Source organism: Danio rerio, chromosome 3, assembly GCF_049306965.1.
Source record: "Danio rerio strain Tuebingen ecotype United States chromosome 3, GRCz12tu, whole genome shotgun sequence".
NCBI lineage: Eukaryota > Metazoa > Chordata > Actinopteri > Cypriniformes > Danionidae > Danio > Danio rerio.
The window spans coordinates 40,337,237-40,358,664 of NC_133178.1; the positions used below are offsets into that span (position 1 = coordinate 40,337,237).

General features: G+C 38.3%; 1 protein-coding gene and 1 long non-coding RNA gene across 9 annotated transcripts in view; one reads left to right on the forward strand and one right to left on the reverse strand.

The window, feature by feature from the left end:
• sdk1a (sidekick cell adhesion molecule 1a) overlaps positions 1–21,428 on the reverse strand; it is a 534,279-nt gene that overhangs the window by 380,380 nt on the left and 132,471 nt on the right. The window lies entirely within an intron of this gene.
• Positions 7,315–20,181, forward strand: LOC141381260 (uncharacterized). The gene is made up of 3 exons (XR_012401166.1): positions 7,315–9,160; positions 9,721–11,916; positions 17,131–20,181. It is a non-coding gene; the product is annotated as an uncharacterized lncRNA (long non-coding RNA).

A 21,428-nucleotide genomic window follows, 5' to 3' on the forward strand; every position in this document is an offset into this window, starting at 1 on the left:
GTGATCTCCAGAAATATATATAGGGGTGCGTTTTCACAGAATGAGCCTGTGTTGTTGAAATGTGTAGTAGAAAATAGAACGTTTTTTTTTTTAAAGAAGTTACATTTTTAAATGATAAAAGACAAAGCATTGAAAGACATGTTATACAGTAAACTCTGTATTCAATCATATAGTGGTCATAGCAAAGTAAAGTAAAACTTAAAACAGCTTTGTTTGTTGTTTTACAGCAACATCAACAAACTGTTGGTGCTCAAAAAATATGAATGTGCTTTTCCAAAAATTAGCATCTGGTTATTCAAATTAGTATCAGAACTAAGTTTTTACTATTTTCATGGCCATTTTTAGCGCATATTTATTTCTAGATAAAGTGTATACACATACTGTGTGACATTGCAATTTCAAACAGCTTAAATATCATAAAATAAACTGACAAAATTAATGTCTGATTACATAAATATTTTTAATTACGTTGGCTCGGCATTCTCTAGTCATGGATTCACAATCAGTGTAATTTGTCAGATGCTTGGTTATCTGAAGAAGCACTCCACTGGACTTTATAAAACAAACAAAAAATTAAATATTTTGTCACAGTCTGGGGTTTTTGTCACAATGACGATAGCTGTAAAAAAAAAAAAGATTCATCATTAATTCCTCAGATGCCATGGGTTGGAACTTTTGCATTTAATGTGATAACATTCATTTTTAAGTCTCCAAATACTTCTGGTAAGTAATGGTGTGTGTGTGCGCGTGTGCGCGTGTGTGTGTGTGCGCTAAAAAGTCTCTTATGCTCAACAAGGTTTCTTTCATTTGAACAAAGATCCAATAAAAACATTAATAATGTTGTTGGTCTTATTATTACTATTTATGAAATCTCATATCATTATTCATATCATTATTAATGCTACTACTGATGACATTACAGATGCAATATTAATATAATATAGATGTTAATAAAAAAATTGGTCATAGTGTGTGTGTGTGTGTGTTTGTGAATTAGAGAGTGTATGGATGCTTCCCAGTGCTGACTTGGTTGAACCAACTTTGGTAAAACCAAAGACTATGGACCCTTTTCCCAAGCCTGTTATGATTTTAACGGTCATCAGCATCTTAAATCCTTGAAATTTTTCATTAATTAGATTTTTTTAAACATATAAACATTTATATATATATATATATATATATATATATATATATATATATATATATATATATATATATATATATATATGTGTGTGTGTGTGTGTGTGTGTGTGTGTGTGTGTATTTATGTATGCATTCTACCATCAAATTACAAAAAACAAAATTACTGCTTGTGCGAGGCATTTCTAATACAGCATCTACAGGACAGAAGAGTAAATTTGATATTATTTTCTCTGGCTGCAGTCATCAGTCTCATAATTTGTATCCTTTTTCTGAACGTCTTTATAACATTATCATGGAGTTTTTTCTTTGATTATTTGAGCAAAAAAGATTGCAAAACAATTATTCCTTGTATTCTCCCATTCACTGCACTCTACTTTACCCAACTATGATGACTTCCACTATTGAGAAATCCAGAAATGTTAAAAGCATATGTAGATTACACAAGACGTGTCACTCATATTTTTGAATGGGAAAAAGTGTAACAACTAATATGGCGAAATGCAGCCCCGCCTTCTGGTACAGGAGTCAATCAATGATAGATATGGACTGACGATTCTCCAGGGGATGGGGCTCAGACGAGGGGTGAGTTTCTGCAGATTTTGTGTGATTCCAATGTTAAACTATTCGAACTAATGAAACAATTGTTGTTTAATTGTGTTGGTGCCCCTAATGTGAAATTTAATAGTAAGCTTGGCAAGCAATTTTAGAGAATTTGAACATACTGCCCAAGAGGCATTTTAAAGATCGAGTAAAATGACTTTCCTTAAAGGGACTTTGGTAAAACATATTAGTGGTTTATTCTGCTGTGGTGACCTGTGATAAACCAGGGACTACAACAAAGGAAAATGAATGAATGAATAACATGAAAATAACATGACCATCTTAATTATCGGCCTTACTGCCACTTTTAATCACTTAAAGGTCTTCACTTTCAAAACAAAATCTTACAGAGCCCAAGTGTTTTGAAAATCTGTATCTCTCCTGGTCGAAAATCCACTGTGCTACACAGGCAATGCCGATTTCCTCTTCTTCTTCAGTTGAAACATGAGCCCTGGCATTTATAGCCTGTATTCTCCATATATGTTTCCCCAATGGAACACAGATTGCCTCAATATTAAATCAATAGCAGCAGAGAGCCTGCGTGTTATATGTGGCCCAGAGGATAAAACGAGCAGCTCTGCCCTTACCTTCAGTCTCCTCTTAGCTGGGAACACAAATCTTTCCTGATTTACACACCCATGCAGACTCCCAAAATGACAGCTGCAGACTCCGAGAGCGAACGCCCCGACGCTCCGCATTTGCCCGAAAACCCATCGTTTGACGAATGAGCCAAGACTGCAGCCTCACCTTTCATTTCACAGCCATTACATTTCACCGGCTCACTTGCAAAACTCAGAGAATGACATACGAAGGGGTCACTGACCTCCTCGTGCGTTCGCCGTTCGCTTTCACGTTCTTTGAACCCTTTCCTTTCCATCACATCTGATCAGGCCCTTTCCAAAGCAAAGCCGGTGCGTTTGAGCAGAGGAGAACGAAGGGACCGGAGGCTTCATCGCTAATGGGTCGAGATAAACAACGGTCGCGGTGAAAAACATACAAAGCCTGGTGGGTCTTAATACGAGATCACAGCAAGAAAGCCCGAGGCTAAGCGGTATTTCAAAAGGCACATGAAAGCGTTCTCCCGGGGCTGCTCACGCAAACACCCTGAAGTCAAACTACGACATAATCACAATATCAGCAGCCCCTTGAAACAAGTCACAGAACAGCATGAAGCGCAACAGGATCTGGCTTACTGGCGTTGTGATAGCACAGGATTTTCCCATCTTACAACCACTATCATTTTGTTTTGATTAGGGATTCGGGGATTGAAAGTTTGGGCTCAGATATATCAGCTAAACATTTACGGCAACTGTCATTAATGCTTGTTTTTAGTGCTTTTGTTGTTGTTGTTGTTGTTTACTTTCATAACTTTAATTTGTTAGGTTCACAGAAATTTGATTGTATAATGAACATATGTTTCTCTGAACCATAATACCAATGATATAGGCTATATGCACAGCTAGTGTTTCTTACCATACCGATAAACTTACGGTGAGTGGTTAATGTGACTTTTTTCAATTTAATACGATTCCTTTTACAGTATCGATGTTGTAATGGAGTTAAAATATAATCAATTAAATAGACTTCAGCATTCATTTAGTTGTTGAAGCATAAACGAGATGAAAGGCTGTTTACACGAATGCACATCAAGATAAGCAGGCGAGCACAGAAACTTCATTGAAAATACTGATGCAGAATAAATGCTCATATTTTAAAGGAATGGCATGGAAATTTAATGCAGTGCTTCTTGTACATTTTGAGACACACTTTTTATCATATATCAATCAGGCAATGAAGATCGTTGATTTTTTTTTTTTTAAATCAACGACTTAAACACACCAATTGTAACTGTGTACAGTTCACTGGAAGCGATACCCAGGTTAATGCAAAATTAAAAATCCTTCTGCATACTTCTGCATATTCCCTATTTCATGTTGCACAGGAATATTTTTGGCAATACCCAAAAATACAATGGATGGGTTAAAATTATTTTTTTTTATGCCAAATATCATAAGAATATTTCGTGAATATCTTATTCCATGAAGATATTTTATGAATTTCCAATTGTAATACAATAAAACTTTAAGCACTTAATGTGGACATATGTAAAGTTAATTTTCTCAATTTATAGATTTTTTTGAACTAGCTGTTGACCAGATATTATCCTATCATAACAATCTATACATCAGACTATTTTTTCAGATTTCAGATGATGTAAAAATCTCAATTTCAGTAATGTAACCCTTAACTGTGCATTCACACCGAAATAAATGAAAGTAGCTGGAAAACATTCATTTTCAATAGGAGAGGTGTTGCTGGTGTGGGTGTTGAGAAAAGTTGAAATAAAGTCAACTTTATGGTAATGAGCTATAAAGCTATATTTTTTTAATAAAAATATTTTTAAAAATCTTGATGTACATTAATGTTATACGTCTTTTTTTTCTTTAAAAAAAGCAGGAATCTCACGCTAACTATGATGACAACAAAAAACAGTACTGCTACTTAGGAATATTTCAGACATAGACACACATTGACATAAGTGGAGCAAAGCCACACCACACACAACAACTTGATCTCCCGTAGTTAAATGAATTTGATAAAAAGCATGCAACATTTCCACACCAGAAACTATGAATGTAACTGATTTGTTCATATGCTAAAATGGCTCCTTTAAATATGACATCAATGTAGTGAGTTTTGGCGCTCTCACCAGAAGAGCAGTAAATGCACCACCTCTGGTGTGAATGCACAGTACTGTAAGACTTTATTTTTTTGGTCGTGGGTGACATTTGTGAAAATTATTGCACTGTAAATGGCTTTTTTTGTTTCAGGTTAAAATACATTTTAAATATGCTTAATACATGTAACTGTGATGCTCCGAAAAATACACCACTGTATATTTATAAAACTGTATGCTACAGTATAAGATACACTTGCTTTGTGCATTTATTTTCATTAAAGGAAGAGTTTGCTCTAAAACAGAAATTTCCCCCAGGTCATCCCATATGAGAAACACCTCCCAGGGTCCAGCTAATCACCAATTAAAGCAACTGAATAGGACTCAGTGTGGCCCATTTTGATTATCTAAAAATCCATATTCATACACAGTAGATTCAAACTAATTCTCACAACCACAGTTGACAATTTCTGGTAGAAAAAAGTAAAACATTATGTACTTTTAGCAACAAATGCTCACCTTGGACTAACACTTTTATGCATGTCCATGAGGCGGTTTTATCACACTTCTCACATGACATACAGTATGCAGGTTGCGAAGGTCATAACATTGATGTCAAAATTCTGCAAAATCTGCCTAAGCTTACAGTCTGTGTTTACAATGTCCTGCAGGCACATATGAACTAGAGGTCAATGAAATGAAAAGTGTGTTGCGATCGTCCTTAAATAGATTACGTAATAAACGTATGTTTATGTAACACAGGTTTATTCACAACATCAGATTACAGTTAAACGCACAGCAAACAACAGGAACAAGTTGAGACCCGTGAAGTTGGCGCCTACACGTCGTGTCCCCATCTGTAAACCTGGTTGATCCTACCAGTGATATATGCTTCTCAAAGACAGATCTACAAAAACCTAAATGCAGATGACCTGTACAGTAAAACGACATTACGGTTTGCTCCACCATGCACATGGAAAACAATGCCAATCATTTTGTAAGTGAGCGTGCACATTTACCAAAATAATCTGTATCATGCACCAGTCAAAATAAAAAATATTTACATAGTACTGTACATGTCATATTATACCAATTGAACATCATATAAAATATATAACAGAGATTCCCACACATAGCCTTTACTTGGGTGGGTGGCCCAGGTATATTAATGGCTGCCCAAGTATTTTTGGGGCCATTTATTTTTTTATAAATATCATCCTTTTACACTTTTTTTGTATCTGCTCAATAGCAAACCATCCACAATCTATTCACTAGTGGAAAATCTCCTGCCACCCTACACGTTTACTGCTTTTCGTTGTGTGTGCGAGAACTGTCAACACTCTCACAGACAATCTTACATGCTCTGCAGAGACCCACAGTGATGTTCCTTTTTAAGACTTAAAAATGCATTCACCCAAGGTTTCTAAATCTCAGAAAATTTGGTCCAGTATTCAGCTTTTGGTTTCGCTTTCTAAGCCATCGTCATTTTTATTTGAAACCTGATTTTCTTTCACTTGGCTTTGCAGTTGACAGCGCGTGCACAGCCAAAAGACTGAGAGAAACTTTATATAATAATCATTTCATCTAAAGAAATCAGATAAACTTTTCTATTTACTCAGAGGACAAAAATTACATCTAAACTGGTTGCAAATATATATACACCATTAGAAATGCTTAATTAACTTATTTGCCTTATTTAAATAACCTAGATTTTTTTCCTATAGATTTTTCAGTTCCTTCATGTCATTTATTTCTCATTTGCTGCATTATTTTATAATTTTGACGATGTTGATATATTACATATTTTATACACATCTAACGTGCTTTGGCAATACAGTACAAAATGTCAGCAGCAGATTTTACCTGTCAGTGGGTGCACATGGCTCCTGAATAGTATAAAAGTAAAACAAATAGTGGATTTTTTTTGTTTTTTTTAACAGTCTAAAAAAAACCTTCCACCTATTAAAAATAATGTGTATGATAAATAAAAATATTGTTAAAAATCCCTTTTTTGTCGCATGTTGGAACACATGTGCCATGGTAAATGGTGTGTTTCAATCCGGCCACCACTGCAAGTATATTTTAAACCAGTAGGAAGCACTGAATAATATTAAAATACTTCAATCAATTAAAATACTTTAATTAAAAATTAATCATATTATGGCGTGCGGCTTGGTAGACCACCGTGCGGCTTGGTAGATGGTGGTTAGCACTGTCACCTCACAGCAAGAAAGTTGCTGGTTTGATCCCGGCAGGGCCAGTTGGTATTTTTTTTGTGGAGTCTGGATGTTCTCTCTGCATTCGTGTGGGTTTCCTCCACTTTCCCAAAAGTCCAAAGACATTCAGTATGAGTGAATTGCGTAAACAAAATTGGCCTTAGTGAACGAGTGCCAGCGTGAATGCAAGAGTGTAAGGGTTTTCCCAGTACTAGGTTGTGGCTAAAGGGCATCCCCTGTCTAAAACACATGCCAGAATATTAGGCGGTTCATACCATTGTGGCAACCCCTGATAAATAGGGAACTAAGTCACAGGAAAATTAATAAATATTCATATTATTCTAGTTAAATTTTATTTAGATAATCACAATTGCTTTGTATAGTATGGTTGCATGGTTTATTGGTAATGGTAGTATTGTTATACAATGGCTTTAAAATATTTCAAACTCTGTTCATTTCTGTTACTCTGAATAGGATTTAGTAGCTGCAAAAATCGCGACAATCTCTTAAAAAGAATGACTCACAAAGTGAAATTTTGAATTATTTTGGATTGTTACCTGATAAGACTAAAAAAAAAAAAAAAAGTTGATGAAAAACCCAAAATAGCAACTGGAAACATTAAAAAAATTTTGATCATTCCATAAAGCCTAATTTTGTTTGAATGTGCTTTTTTTTTTTAACAAATTTAGTTTGGTACAGTTTGTATCTTTATTTTAATGTATTTTTTGTTGGTCCTTTATTTACAAAATAAAAATAATGGATTTTAGGTGAAGTGATGTGCAAATAATACTTTTTTTTTCAATAATAATGAAATTATGAATTAAATGCATGACCTATTATAAGATGTAAAATATCGTATTTCTGAAAATGTTCTTTATAATTTGAGTTATGTATTACAGTATTGCAATACAACTATCGTGATACTTCAGCTGGTATAGTATAGTAACATTAATTAATGGTATCGTGGCAACCCTAATGTATTGTAGTCAATATGTACATAAACTTCACATTGAAATATTTTATTTATATTAATCATTCATAATCAAAGCACATTTAATCATATACTTCTACTATTCATCTATACAATTAGCTGTTTTAATTAGCCCATTATTTATTTATTTATTTTTACAAAAATCGAATGTTTTAGTTGTAATCAGTAGCAGCAAAGATACAACTACAGGCCTGACAGAGCTAGCAAAATCATGAAATCCGTATTGTTTAGTATCGCATGTGTTCTGTGCAAATGGATAATCTGCATTACTTCTCTAAGATGATTTCCCATGTTCACGGTGTGGGATGTTCATACAATACTAAACACAACTGACACATCCTGAAAGAATCTGCGCTAAACCTCTCATCATTGTGGACACAGAGAAAGCAAACAGCTGTGCATGTTTGACTTTAAACACACACACGCACTCACACAGAGAGAGGAACACCTGTTTAAGGGCACAGCCTGCTTTTATTTTTTCCTTCTAAATGCGAATATTAAAATTCCATCTCTGATCTCTTGCCTACACAAACGGTTCATTTCAAAATTGTTGGCCTGAGGGCTGTCTTATGAGAAATATCTCAGTTTTTGCCCTTTGGCTCTCGAACGCCTTAAAAAGTGCACAGGTCAATAAGAGGCGCCGTGTATATTTTTTTTTAATCAGGACTTGAAATGTTGTGCCACGTACAATAAACAATTTCAATCACCCACAACACTGAGCCCATTCAGAAGATTAGATTATGATTGGTTGGTCCCTGAGCTGGGCTTGTTGACAGAAATGCGGTCCCTTGCAATAACTCACAGTCATGAGGGGAAACAATCTGTCTAAGGAGGGGCTCTGAGTTACACCTGCAATATGCTCCATGCTCTCAGCCGGCCATGACAAATATGAAACGCGACCATCCCCTTACAGCAGAGCCTGAGCCCTAGAGTAAATATGAGACAAACAAACCAAAGCTATTGTTTTGTCTGCTGAGAGAATACAAGCGAGCCACATACAGTAGATCAGCAGAGCAAGTGACTGCATGTTAGGTGGCAGGAGGACATGATTGAAAACACCTCGGTTGCGCCTCAACTATTTTACCAGCCCAAAAAGCTGTGTTTTTTGTGAAGCTTCTTAAATTAGAAATGACAAACTTACTAGCTGTATCCATTTTTATGCATACAAAATTAGGACATGTTCCCATAGCAGTGTTTCCCAACCCTGTTCCTAAAGACACACCAACAGTATACATTTTCAACCTCTCCCTATTGAAACACACCTAAATCAACTCATCAGAACATTAAGAGACTCCAAAAACTGAGATGAATGGGCCATATAAGGGAGACATCCAAAATATAGACTGTTGGTGTGCCTGCAGGAATAGGGTGGGGAAACACTGACTGATAGCAGTGCATAAATACACAAGACTTGTAGATGGATGGAAGGATGATGGCACAATGAATGATGGATGACAGGATAGATCAATCAACATTGACAACCACAGCAATGGAAATATGGAGGATAAATACACTCATCTGCCACTTTATTAGGTACACCTGTCCAACTGCTCGTTAACCAAAATTTCTAATCAGTCACAGTTCAGGCAGGTGGTATAATGTTATGGGGATATTTTCGTGGGTCGATATTTTACTTTGGGCCAATTAGTTCCAACTGAGCATCGTGGCAACCACAGCCTACCTGAGTATTGTTGCTGAGCATGTCCATCCCTTTATGACCAGTGAACCCATCTTTTAATAGCTACTTCCAGCAGGATAACACACCATGTCATAAAGCGTGAATCATCTCGGACTGGTTTCTTGAACATGACAATGAGTTCACTGCACTCAAATGGCCTCCACAGTCACTAGATCTCAATCCAATAGAGCACCATTGGGATGTGGTGATATGGGAGATTCGCATTATGGGTGTGCAGCTGACAAATCTGCAGCAACTGCGCGATCTTAGCATGTCAATACAGAAAGGTCTGAGGAATATTTCCAGTACCTTGTTTAATCTATGCTAAGAAGGATAAAGGCAGTTCTGAAGGCAAAAGGGGATCCAATTCGGTACTAATAAGGTGTACCTAATAAAGTGGCCGGTTAGTTTATAGATTGCTTAACATTATTCTTCCCCAATATCTGAAATGAGCTACTGCTAACATCATTGTGGATATTCTGTTATCAGGATCTGCTTTGGCATTTTCAGCTGGCTAAATATACTTAGGTGGACACATGGCCAAAGACTTTTATTATTTCACTTTCTCACGATGTGACCTTATATCTCCCAGTGTGACTTTCCTATTTGTCTTTTTATTTTACTGTAATAGAGAAACAAGCTTCCATCGAAATGTGTGTTATTTTATTGCAGCAGCAGCACAGTCTAAACCACCAATAAAGTGACTGACAGGTGTATTTACTTAGCTAGTTATGTTCTGCTTGGTCCAAAAATAAGGTCAGATTACCGCTGCAATTCTGTACTATCTGATATCATGATGGTACAACCACAATGGTGCACTTTAAGGGTTAACTTCTCTGCGCAAAGACAAACCTTTTGTATTGATCAGGCTGTCAATTATGAATGAACGTTCCATTGAGCTATTCAGTTCTACATTCCATTCTATGTGCCAAAAGGGCTACAACTGTCAATACAGGCATAAAACTAAAGAGACACGTCTAAGAAAATAAAAAGAGCAAAATAATATGAGAGATTATACAGATTTAATAAAATGCATCTGTTCCAAATAAACACAATAAATAATTATGCTATGCTTTCCGATGGATCTCAAGTTGAATGTCAGAATTTGGGTTATTTTTATAGGTTTTTTTGAATAGCTTTGTTTCAGAATTGGCTATCACTACATGTATGCCAAATGCAAAATAATTAGGATCTGATATAAGGATGCTTTGGCTTGTTTCAGTCCTCACTAATCTTTGCATGAAATTCTGAACTACAGCAAATTATGGGAAGTAAGTTGTGAGTTTATGGTCTTTTTAATTAAACCAAAGTATTTGACCCAGGCCTGATCTGTTATTGTTAGAGTAGTGTGTTATAGGACTGCTCGATTTTGGGAAAAACCCTAATCACGATTATTTTGGTCATAATTGTAATCACGATTATTCAAAACGATTATCAGTTTAAGTCAAAATTATAAGCGCTCATGAGAATTTTTAAAAAAATAAATATTTCTCAATTATGTTTAACAGAGCAAGGGATTTTAACAGTATTTCCTATAATATTTTTTCGTCTAGAGAAAGGCTTATTTGTTTTATTTTGGCTAAAATAAAAGCAGGTTTAAATATTTTGAAACCCATTTTAAGGTCAATATTATTAGCCCCCATAAGCAATACATTTTTGATTGTCTGCAGAAGAAACTACTGCTATACCATGAACTGCCTAATTACCCTAATTAAGCCTTTGAATCTAAATGCTTGTGTTTTGAAAGATATCTAGTAAAATAGTATGTGCTGTCATGATAACAAAGATAAAAGAAATCAGTTATTAGAAATAAGTTTTTAAAATTATTAAGTTCAGAAATAGGTTTGCACTTTTAAGAGCAACAAATGTGTACAACTGGAAAGGGGGCAGTATATGATGCAATAATCATTTATCTCGATTAATGGTTTTTCATAATCATTCGAAGCCAAAATCAAAATTTTTAATTGCACAGCCTTAGTGTGCTATATTGAAAAAAAACATATTACTTTCTGAGATTCAACAATCAGAAAATATCTTAATATTACCATGACAAAACAACTTGTTTTTGTCTTGAAAACTTGACATAACTAGCACAACATAATTTGTCATAAATCTGTCATCAACATGATTGTATTTAGGCCATTAAAATTGTGCCAAGAATTTTATAACAGCACTGCCTTTAATATTTTCCTTGACCTTTCTTGAACTATAGTGTTACAAATTGAAATTGTTATTGATTTATCACTAAATTTCATTAAATATTAATGATTCTGTAATAAAAAAAATTTTGGCAGAATATTGACAATTTTAATGACGAATTCAGTTTGTTCCACTGAAAAAAGCTATCAGAAAAATATTCATGACAATTATAATGGCCAAATGAAAAACATGTTTCATGAGAGATTTATGACATGCTATGCTGTCTTAATAATGGCAAGTTGTTATGACAAAGACATAAATGTATTTGTCAAGTTGTCATAAAGACATCTCACTCAATGTTACTGTATATTTGCATTTAGAATGACAAATGAGTGAATGACGCTTAATGACATTTGTTATAAGCATGCACCGATTCTCCTTCATATTCATGACATATGTCATGATTATTGTTGTGATGAGTCAGAAGGCATTGAATCCATTTGCAAGCTTGATTAAGAGCACACATACAAACAAACACAAAGGGGCAATCCAGGAGACAGAACGTGGGACAGGCAAAAGTTCAAAGGCAGGCAGATATCTTACTGGTCAGAATAACAGGCTGGAGATCAGGGGCAGGCAGATGTCTTTCGTAATCGTAGAACAAGCACAGGGTCAGAAACACAGATCAGTCCGAAGCAGGGAGTATGGAACGCTCAGAAATGACAGCCAGGCAAATCAAGACTTCGCAACGAACCGGAGCGTGAGTGTGGTATATATACACGAGAGCTGATGAGTTGCACCTGGACCGTAATCAGTGCCAGGTAGCAGGGCTTATGGGATTTTGAGTCCGTGAGTCGAATCAGAATTCTGGCGATGGTTCCCTCTGGTGGTGCACAAGAGGGTTGGCATCGCCCTCATTTACAACAGAACCCCCCTCCTGCGAGCGGCTCCTGAAGCGAGAAGGCACCTGACGCCGGGGTCTACCGCGCTGTCGGGGGGCTGGTTTCTCTGGGAACCTTTGATGAAACTCTTCCGTGAGAGTTGGGTCTAGAATATCTCTAGCATTCACCCAGGACCGTTCCTCTGGACCGTACCCTTCCCAGTCCACCAGATATTGGAGGGCGCCACCCCGACGTCGAGAGTCCAGCACTTCTCGAACGAGGTAAGCTTCCTCGCCCTCGATCATGACAGGTGGAGGGGTCCTGGTTTCCGATTCCTCCTCAACCGCCTCCTCTCGTGGACCACCAGCGGGTTTGAGTAATGACATGTGGAAAGTAGGAGAAATACGATAATGATTAGGCAAGGCTAAGCGAAAAGACACTGGAGTAATCTGGCGTACAATTTTGAATGGCCCTACATACCTGGGACTGAGTTTGCGGCAGGGCAATCTCAGACGAAGGTCTCGTGTCAACAACCACACCCACTGCCCCGGTTGATACGTGGGTCCCTGGCGTCGGTGACGGTTCGCCTGAATCTCTCTCCTCCTGACTGCCCTCATGAGATGTCTGTGAGCCTGGTTCCAGACATCCTCACTCCGCTGCAGCCAATCCGTGACAGCAGGTAACTCAGTGGGTTCTCCGGACCATGGAAACAGGGGTGGTTGGTAGCCAAGAATACATTTGAATGGCGTAATACCCGTGGCTGGCTTTATTAATGAATTTTGTGCATATTCTGCCCACATCAGATAGCGACTCCAGTCGTGCTGTTGCTGATGACAGTAGGAACGTAGAAATCGAATGACTTCTTGATTCATACGTTCAGTTTGGCCGTTGGATTGAGGGTGGTACCCTGAGGTGAGACTAACATTAATATTTAGATTTTTACAGAGAGCGGACCATACCCGGGAAGTGAATTGGGATCCCCTGTCTGAGACGATATCATCAGGTAAGCCAAACATTCGAAATACATGATTGCACAGGGCTTCTGCGGTTTCAAAGGCAGAGGGCAATTTGGGCAACGGTATTAGGCGACAAGCCTTGGAGAAACGATCAACCACCGTGAGAATGACTGTGTTGTTCTGGGAAACAGGGAGATCCGTAATGAAGTCCACCGCTATATGGGACCAGGGCCGTTGCGGAACCGGTAGCGGTTGTAACAGGCCAGCAGGGGTTTGGTGAGATGCCTTCGTGCTTTGGCAAATTTTACATTTCTGAACATAATTAATTACATCCTTCGTGAGGGACGGCCACCAGAAACGGGCTTTGACTAACTCCAAAGTTGCAGTGATGCCTGGATGCCCCGAACTGGGAGTGTCATGAATATGGGTCAGTAATCTGGTACGTATGTTATTGGGTACAAAAATCAGGTGATTCGGACAGTCTACTGGAGGGTTGTTTTCTCGGTTGGCCTCTTGGATCTCGGTAAGTATGTCCCACTGTACTGGAGCCACTAGTAAGTTCGTAGGAATAATGGTTTCATCACTAATTGGGGTTTTATCCTCTGATAGCCTGGATAGTGCATCTGCCTTACTGTTTTTACTCCCTGGTCTATAGGTGACAATGAAGTCGAATCTGGTGAAGAACAAAGCCCAGCGAGCTTGTCTGGGATTTAGACGTTTGGCTGAGCGAAGATATTCCAGATTCTTGTGGTCAGTTAATATGGTGAATTGCTGACTAGCCCCCTCCAGCCAGTGTCTCCATTCTTCCAGGGCTAATTTCATTGCCAGTAATTCGCGATTTCCCACATCATAGTTTCGTTCTGCGCTGGTCAATTTACGGGAGAAGAAGGCACATGGATACATTTTGGATGGTTGACCCTGACGTTGAGATAACACAGCACCGACTCCTGTGTTGGATGCATCCACTTCCACAATGAAAGGTAGGTCTGGGTTGGGATGACGGAGAATAGGAGCTGTGGTGAATTGAGTCTTCAGATCGCTAAATGCTTGGCGTGCTTCAGAGGACCAGGATAGTTTGTGGGAATTTCGTTTGGTCATGGCTGTTAATGGTGCGGCTATTGAACTAAAGCCTCTGATAAACCGTCTATAGAAGTTGGCAAAACCTAGAAATCGCTGCAACTCCTTGAGATTCTGGGGTAACGGCCATCGTTGAACTGCCTGTACCTTCGTATCATCCATGGTAATCCCTTCTGCACTGATGACGTATCCCAAAAAGGCGATCTGTGTCTGGTGAAATTCACACTTCTCTAATTTGGCGTACAGACGATGTTGAATCATGCGTTGCAACACCATACGTACATGTTCAACATGTTCCTTCATCGTGTTAGAATATATGAGGATGTCGTCGATGTAAATGATGACCCAGCGATCCAGCATATCCCGAAAGACATCGTTCATAAAAGATTGGAACACGGATGGACAGTTTGACAGGCCGAAGGGCATTACCGTGTACTCATAGTGCCCCCTAGTGGTGGAAAACGCGGTCTTCCACTCGTCACCAGCACGGATTCTGACAAGGTTATATGCACTGCGAAGATCAAGCTTGGTATAATATCTAGCCTTTCTTAATTGTTCCAGGGCAGGAGGTACGAGGGGTAGTGGATAGCGGAATTTTACGGTGATTTCATTGAGCCCTCGGTAATCAATACAGGGACGTAAACTGCCATCTTTCTTCTTTACAAAGAAGAATCCAGCTGAAGCAGGAGATGTAGAAGGTCGGATGAAACCCTTGGCCAATTCCTCGTCGATATATTCAGACATTGCCTTGTGCTCAGGTTGTGACAGAGGGAATATTCGACCCGTTGGAGGACTTGAACCTGGAATTAACTCAATAGCACAATCACTTGGTCGATGTGGGGGAAGTTGAGTAGCTTTTTGTTTGCTAAAAGCTTCATGTAAGTCATGGTACTCAATGGGGATTAGTTCATCAACGAGTTCAGGTAACACATTGGTGGTTCGTAATGGAATTTTGTGAATGGGCTGGATGCACTGTTTCATGCATGACTCACTCCACTGCAATATCTGTCCGTCCCTCCAGGAGATATGAGGATCATGTCGCCTTAACCAGGGCAGTCCCAACACCAGTGGATGATTAACTGAATCAATAATGTAGAATTGCATTTCTTCAATGTGTAGAACACCAACTTGTAACTGTAGCTTATTCGTAATCATACGGATGCGTCCTTCACCCACAGGACGACCGTCTAGTGCTTCCACTGCAAGACAGGAATCATATGAGCTGAGAGATAGTTCGTGACATAAAGCAAATTTTTTAGATATAAAGTTTCCGGCAGATCCAGAGTCGACAAGAGCCGTAGTATTAATCATTCTTTTATCAAATTTAATAATCACAGGAATCAGTACACTGAAAAGTGCAGGAACATGGGAAGGACTCACCGATTGAACTGGTGTCTGAGGTCGTACGCTGCAGGTGGATTTCCTGTGCCCTGATTGACCGCAGTACAGGCATAGATGATTTTGTAATCGATGCATTCTTTCTTCATGGGTGAGACGGGTGAAACCCAGTTGCATGGGTTCATCAGGGGGCGTGTCACTTGAAACATGGAGCTGTGTGCGAGGATTTCTACGGCTGCGAATCAGATGATCAAGACGGATGGTAAGTTCAATGAGTTCGTTCAATTTCTTTCCTTCGTCACGGCAAGCCAATTCGGATTGTAGATTGGTATTCAGACCCCGTCTGAATAGTGTCTTCAGTGTATCCTCAACCCAGTTAGTTTGAGCGGTGAGAGTGCGAAATGACAGGGCGTATTCTGCAGCTGTGTTACGCCCCTGTGTAAGAGAAAGTAACTGCTCACCGGGGCTTCTCCCATCTGCTGGGTGCTCGAACACTTCCCGAAATTGCTTGAGAAAAGTTTCAAATGTGGGATAGTTACATTCCTCCTCCTTCCATATCGCTGTAGCCCATTCCAGCGCTTTCCCCGTTAACAGGTTGCATACAAAAGCCACCCGACTAGAATCAGTGGGATATAATGCAGGTTGTTGGTTAACAAATAGTTTGCATTGCAATAAGAAGCCTTTGCAGCGAGAAGGTGACCCACCAAACTATTCAGGAAAAGCTAATCGGGGACTTACGGTAGCCGGAGCATTGGAGACATGCGTTGGTTGAGAAGCTGTCATGGTAGCAGGCGGGGTAACTGCAGGATTCGGATGACGGAGTTGCTGCATAGCTCTCACCAGTTCCTCCGTGAGAGAAGTTAGATGGGTGAGTTGTTGATGATGGGTGGCTAACTGAGTGGCTTGAGCGGAAAGTTCAGTCGAGACTTGTGCTAAAGCTGCTGGATTCTGTAGTGGCGAAGTCTTCTGTTGTGATGAGTCAGAAGGCATTGAATCCATTTGCAAGCTTTATTAAGAGCATACATACAAACAAACACAAAGGGGCAATCCAGGAGACAGAACGTGGGACAGGCAAAAGTTCAAAGGCAGGCAGATATCTTACTGGTCAGAATAACAGGCTGGAGATCAGGGGCAGGCAGATGTCTTTCGTAATCGTAGAACAAGCACAGGGTCAGAAACACAGATCAGTCCGAAGCAGGGAGTATGGAACGCTCAGAAATGACAGCCAGGCAAATCAAGACTTCGCAACGAACCGGAGCGTGAGTGTGGTATATATACACGAGAGCTGATGAGTTGCACCTGGACCGTAATCAGTGCCAGGTAGCAGGGCTTATGGGATTTTGAGTCCGTGAGTCGAATCAGAATTCTGGCGATGGTTCCCTCTGGTGGTGCACAAGAGGGTTGGCATCGCCCTCATTTACAACAATTATAAAGGTGTCTTGACAGTTCAAAGAACACCTCCTTTAAGTAGAATATTACTGACTGTGTGCTAGGGCTCAAACCTCTCACAGTTTATTTGATCATTTTAACTTCAGTTAAACACTAATCTGTCATGCAGTATCACACATGTGTACACCTCGTAGCAGGCGTGCTAAGAATTTGTGAATACTTCATGTAGCATTTTGACTGGCTACTGAAAATGAGTGATATACTCATTCACTCACTCTAACAACAAGGAATTCGTTGGCCGTTTGTTAAAGGAAGGATCAGAAAAGACTATTGATGTATGGGACTTTGTCAGAGTTTGAAAGGAACTTTACAGTACATAGTTCATGGATCAGTTTCTTCCTCCATTTCACAAGTCTAAGTAACTTAAGTTTAAAATTAAAATGCCTCCTTGTTTTCTTTAGCTTGCAAATTATTTATTTAATAGTCTTTTGTTATTTGTAAACACTCCATATGGCTTGTACTGCATCTGGCTCACTTTTTATATAGTCATATTGTGTCTAAAACCACGTTGAAAATGTGACGAGTGACGCTTTGTTTACAGATTTAAACGTGTTTAAGAGATCGCAATCCACTGCCATGTGTCGTTGCTATGGCCATCATCAGCTGTTTCTTCACAAGTGTGGCGGTCAAGTTTCAAAATAATTCAGCTTTTGCCACTGTGGGGATTAATACTGTGAATATAAATGTGTGTCATGGTTAACAATAGAGCAACATGCTGATGTTAAACTGCATTGCTTTAATGCACTCCTGCACTGGGCTCACACATACACTCTGCACTCTGACTACTTCAACATTGTTGATAAGCCATTGTGGGCATTTCTCTATATCTCGGGCTGTATGCAGTAGACTTGGTCATCGAACTAATGAGTGCAGATTAGCATCGGGCTAAGGAGGGGTTTGGGAACAAATAAATCGCTGAGCAAATCAAATGTCATTGAGTCATTGGGATAGTTAGGTAAAAAAAAATGCATAGAATAAAAGACAATGTAAGTGTTTTTTAACCTTGCATGCATGTCAGACTGTTGTTAGAGACCCCCAAACCAAAATTTGACCTTTTTATGCATAATAGGGGCTTTTTGAACAACAATATTCATATCACGTAATACTGAAATAACACTTATTGCTGAAGATCATGAAAAATATTTAGTAAAATATTATGTACTGTCATCATGGCAAAGATAAATGAAACCTAAGATTATAAGAAATTAGTTATTAAAAACAATTATATTTATTCTCTCTTTTAAACACAAATTGGGGGAAATTATACAGGGAGTTAATAATTCAGGATGGCTAATAATTGTGGCTTCAACTGTATATCGCTTAGACCTATTTAGAGCTAATACCATAATCACATCCAGTTACAAGTAACATAACAACACTAATATCTTTCCACTAGACAGTATATGAATGCAAGTAGGAACAGAATAAATTTCTTCTGAATATCGCATCTTATTATTATCTAGCTAACTGAGCGATTTGGACCACCAAACTGCTAGGTATTAAGCATGACCTGTAATTCTTGCTGGTCGTGATGTGAGACCTGGCAAAAATAATAGCATGAAATCGAAGCACTTTGTCCAAATAAGCTGTTATGATTATGTTATACTTTGGAAAAGCAATTTACCGTCATCATAGACATCCTCCGTCATAATCTTCCTTTAGACGGCGACAGAAAAGAAGAACTGTATTAGTCATACTCTCGTCAGTTAAAAACTGATTACTTGATTGATTCGCGCTACGGACCCCAGTCACGTATTCGCTCGATGACAGAGGTGAGAAATGACAAAAGTACTCTATAATTACCTTGAGCTGTTGCCATGCCAGCGAGATATTTAAACACCTTCCAGCCCAAGCGAACATGCACAGTGCACATATACATCTATTAAGGCACATGTAATAACTCCTATCATCTCTACCTTTGTTGCATTCTCATATTGTGTGCTAGCTATTGAAAACTGATGAAAATCATCGCTGTCACTCAAAGTCTTGACAATCTTTTAGGACTGTTGTAATAAAAAAAGCAGAAATAATGATGTACGTAAATGGCTTCTCCCGAAAGACTTGTCCATTTCGCTCTTGTGCTTCTATACTGACATGAAGGAAATACAGTCTTCCATAACTGAATGCACCAAAGAGTGGTCAATTACTAATTAAATTAATAAAAGTTACTTATTAATAAAAGTACTTTCTATAAAAGCAACTCTCCTTTAAAAATAAGGATTCCATTTATCCCCATTAGTAAAGAAAGCTGGCCGTTTTATCAGATTTTCTGGTCTGCACTGATTTTATTCTCCAATTTGAGTGTTCCAAAAAAGCAATTAATTTTCCTTCTGAATGGTATACTGTTTCCATGGCTCTAATTCATTTGACCTGAGGTGCCAACAAACTTCTCGAATTGAAATATTCCTGATTAGTAAGTATTTATAAGGAATTAGTCCCCAAGGAAATGACAAATGAAACTTTTCTCACAGCATGGATTCTTCAAGCATTTGTTCTCTCTAAACCACTCCTTTCCATAAGTCAGCTCTGCTCTGATTGATCAGATTGCACATTGTCTTTTGCGATTGGATGTGTGTTAGAAACCCAAAAGGGTTTTTTCACAGAACTGCATATTTTTAAACTTGAAATTCAGACCTTTTTTATTAGAAATTTTAAGAGTTCGCCCACTACAGGGCGAGAGGGAAGTCCGAGTTCAGGTAGGTCTCAAGAACACCACTGCTTGATAATGTTGGAAGAAGATTATAATGCTATGAAGTGTCTATGCTGTCAATTTAGATTTGTCAATTTACTTATGTAACATGTTTTTGGTCTGTGGGAGGAAACCGGAGAGCCCGGTGAAAACCCACGCAAACACAAGGAGAACATGCAAACTCCGCACAGAAACGCCAACCTGGCCAGGTATTGTCTGAGCCGCTGGCATTCTTGCTGTGCGGCCGTGAGGCTAACCACTAGGCCTCCGTGCTGCCCTGACAAGGAAATGGGAGTAGGAGGGGGGATTCTTCAAGACGAAGATGGCTGAAATAAGATACTCTGGTTATTTATAGTGGTTAACGAGTCGTCTGATTGGTAAATCAGTGTTAGCTAATGTGGACCAGGTGCTATCAATCATAAGCGCGTGCTCCTCTTGAAATTAGTTTAAAAATAAACTTCACTTATGTTCAACTAGCAATTTGATTCATAATTCATTGAAATTATACACATAAACTTTCAGTTTTTTTATTTTTTCCAGAGAATTGTGCAAAAAAAAAAAACTTGGCTGTTTCTCCCAAAATTTCATGATGACAATTGCAGTTCTGATTTCATTTTTCAAAACATTTGTATTAGGGCATAATCACACTAGGTGCAATTGCCTTAAATCGTACCGAAACACGATTGTCCCCTTTCCCCTCTACCCCAATGGACTGCACCTACACTGCATTTTGCATTCCGAAACTGAGCACACTTTATTTATCGATGATGCAACTTTTCAGGAAGAGAAGCGCAGTGGACATTGCTTTAGTTATATCATTTTAGTGGTTTGGGATGCAGTGACACACAAAATATTTTGCAGATAAGATCCACAACTTTTTACGCTTATAAAAGTTAGCAAGGGTTTTACATCTTTAATAAACTATGACATTCCTGTTATTTGAAAAGTTAGAATGATTAATAAATCCATAAGAAACAATCCCTTTAAAGTCACTTCTTCAGTCCCGGACTATGGCGTGCACTCTGGCTGTGAACTGAACTGAACTGTGCGTGAGCCCGATTGTGAGCACTCACACTTGTCAAATGAACTGAGAAACTGGCATGGGCATGGTTCGGATAGCATAGTGTGAGTATACCATTAGTACCACATTTGCAAATTAGTGAGATTTGCAAAATATAAACCAACACCTTTAAGAAAATAATCTTGTTTGCTCAAAATTGGACTAAACTTATTAAAATTATTATTATTACTACTACTTATACTAGTTGTTATTATTTTTCTCACAATTTCAGGAAAAGATCACAGTTATTTTATTTTTTATTTAGCAGTGGTTTATATCTCATAATTACATCTTTACAAGGAATAACGAGCAATTTTGAGTTATAAAGTCAAATATATACATATTGAGTGAGTCTTTTTTTCCCCTTGTAATTAAATTTTATGAAGTTGATCTCTCACAATTCCTGGTCTGAATGCAATAAACTGCAAGATATCAACTCATATCACCATTAAAAAAAAACACCAACAACAAAAAAAAAAAAATGCAAGAGCAGGATATCAACTTGCAATTTAAAAGAGGAAATAGATAGTCAAA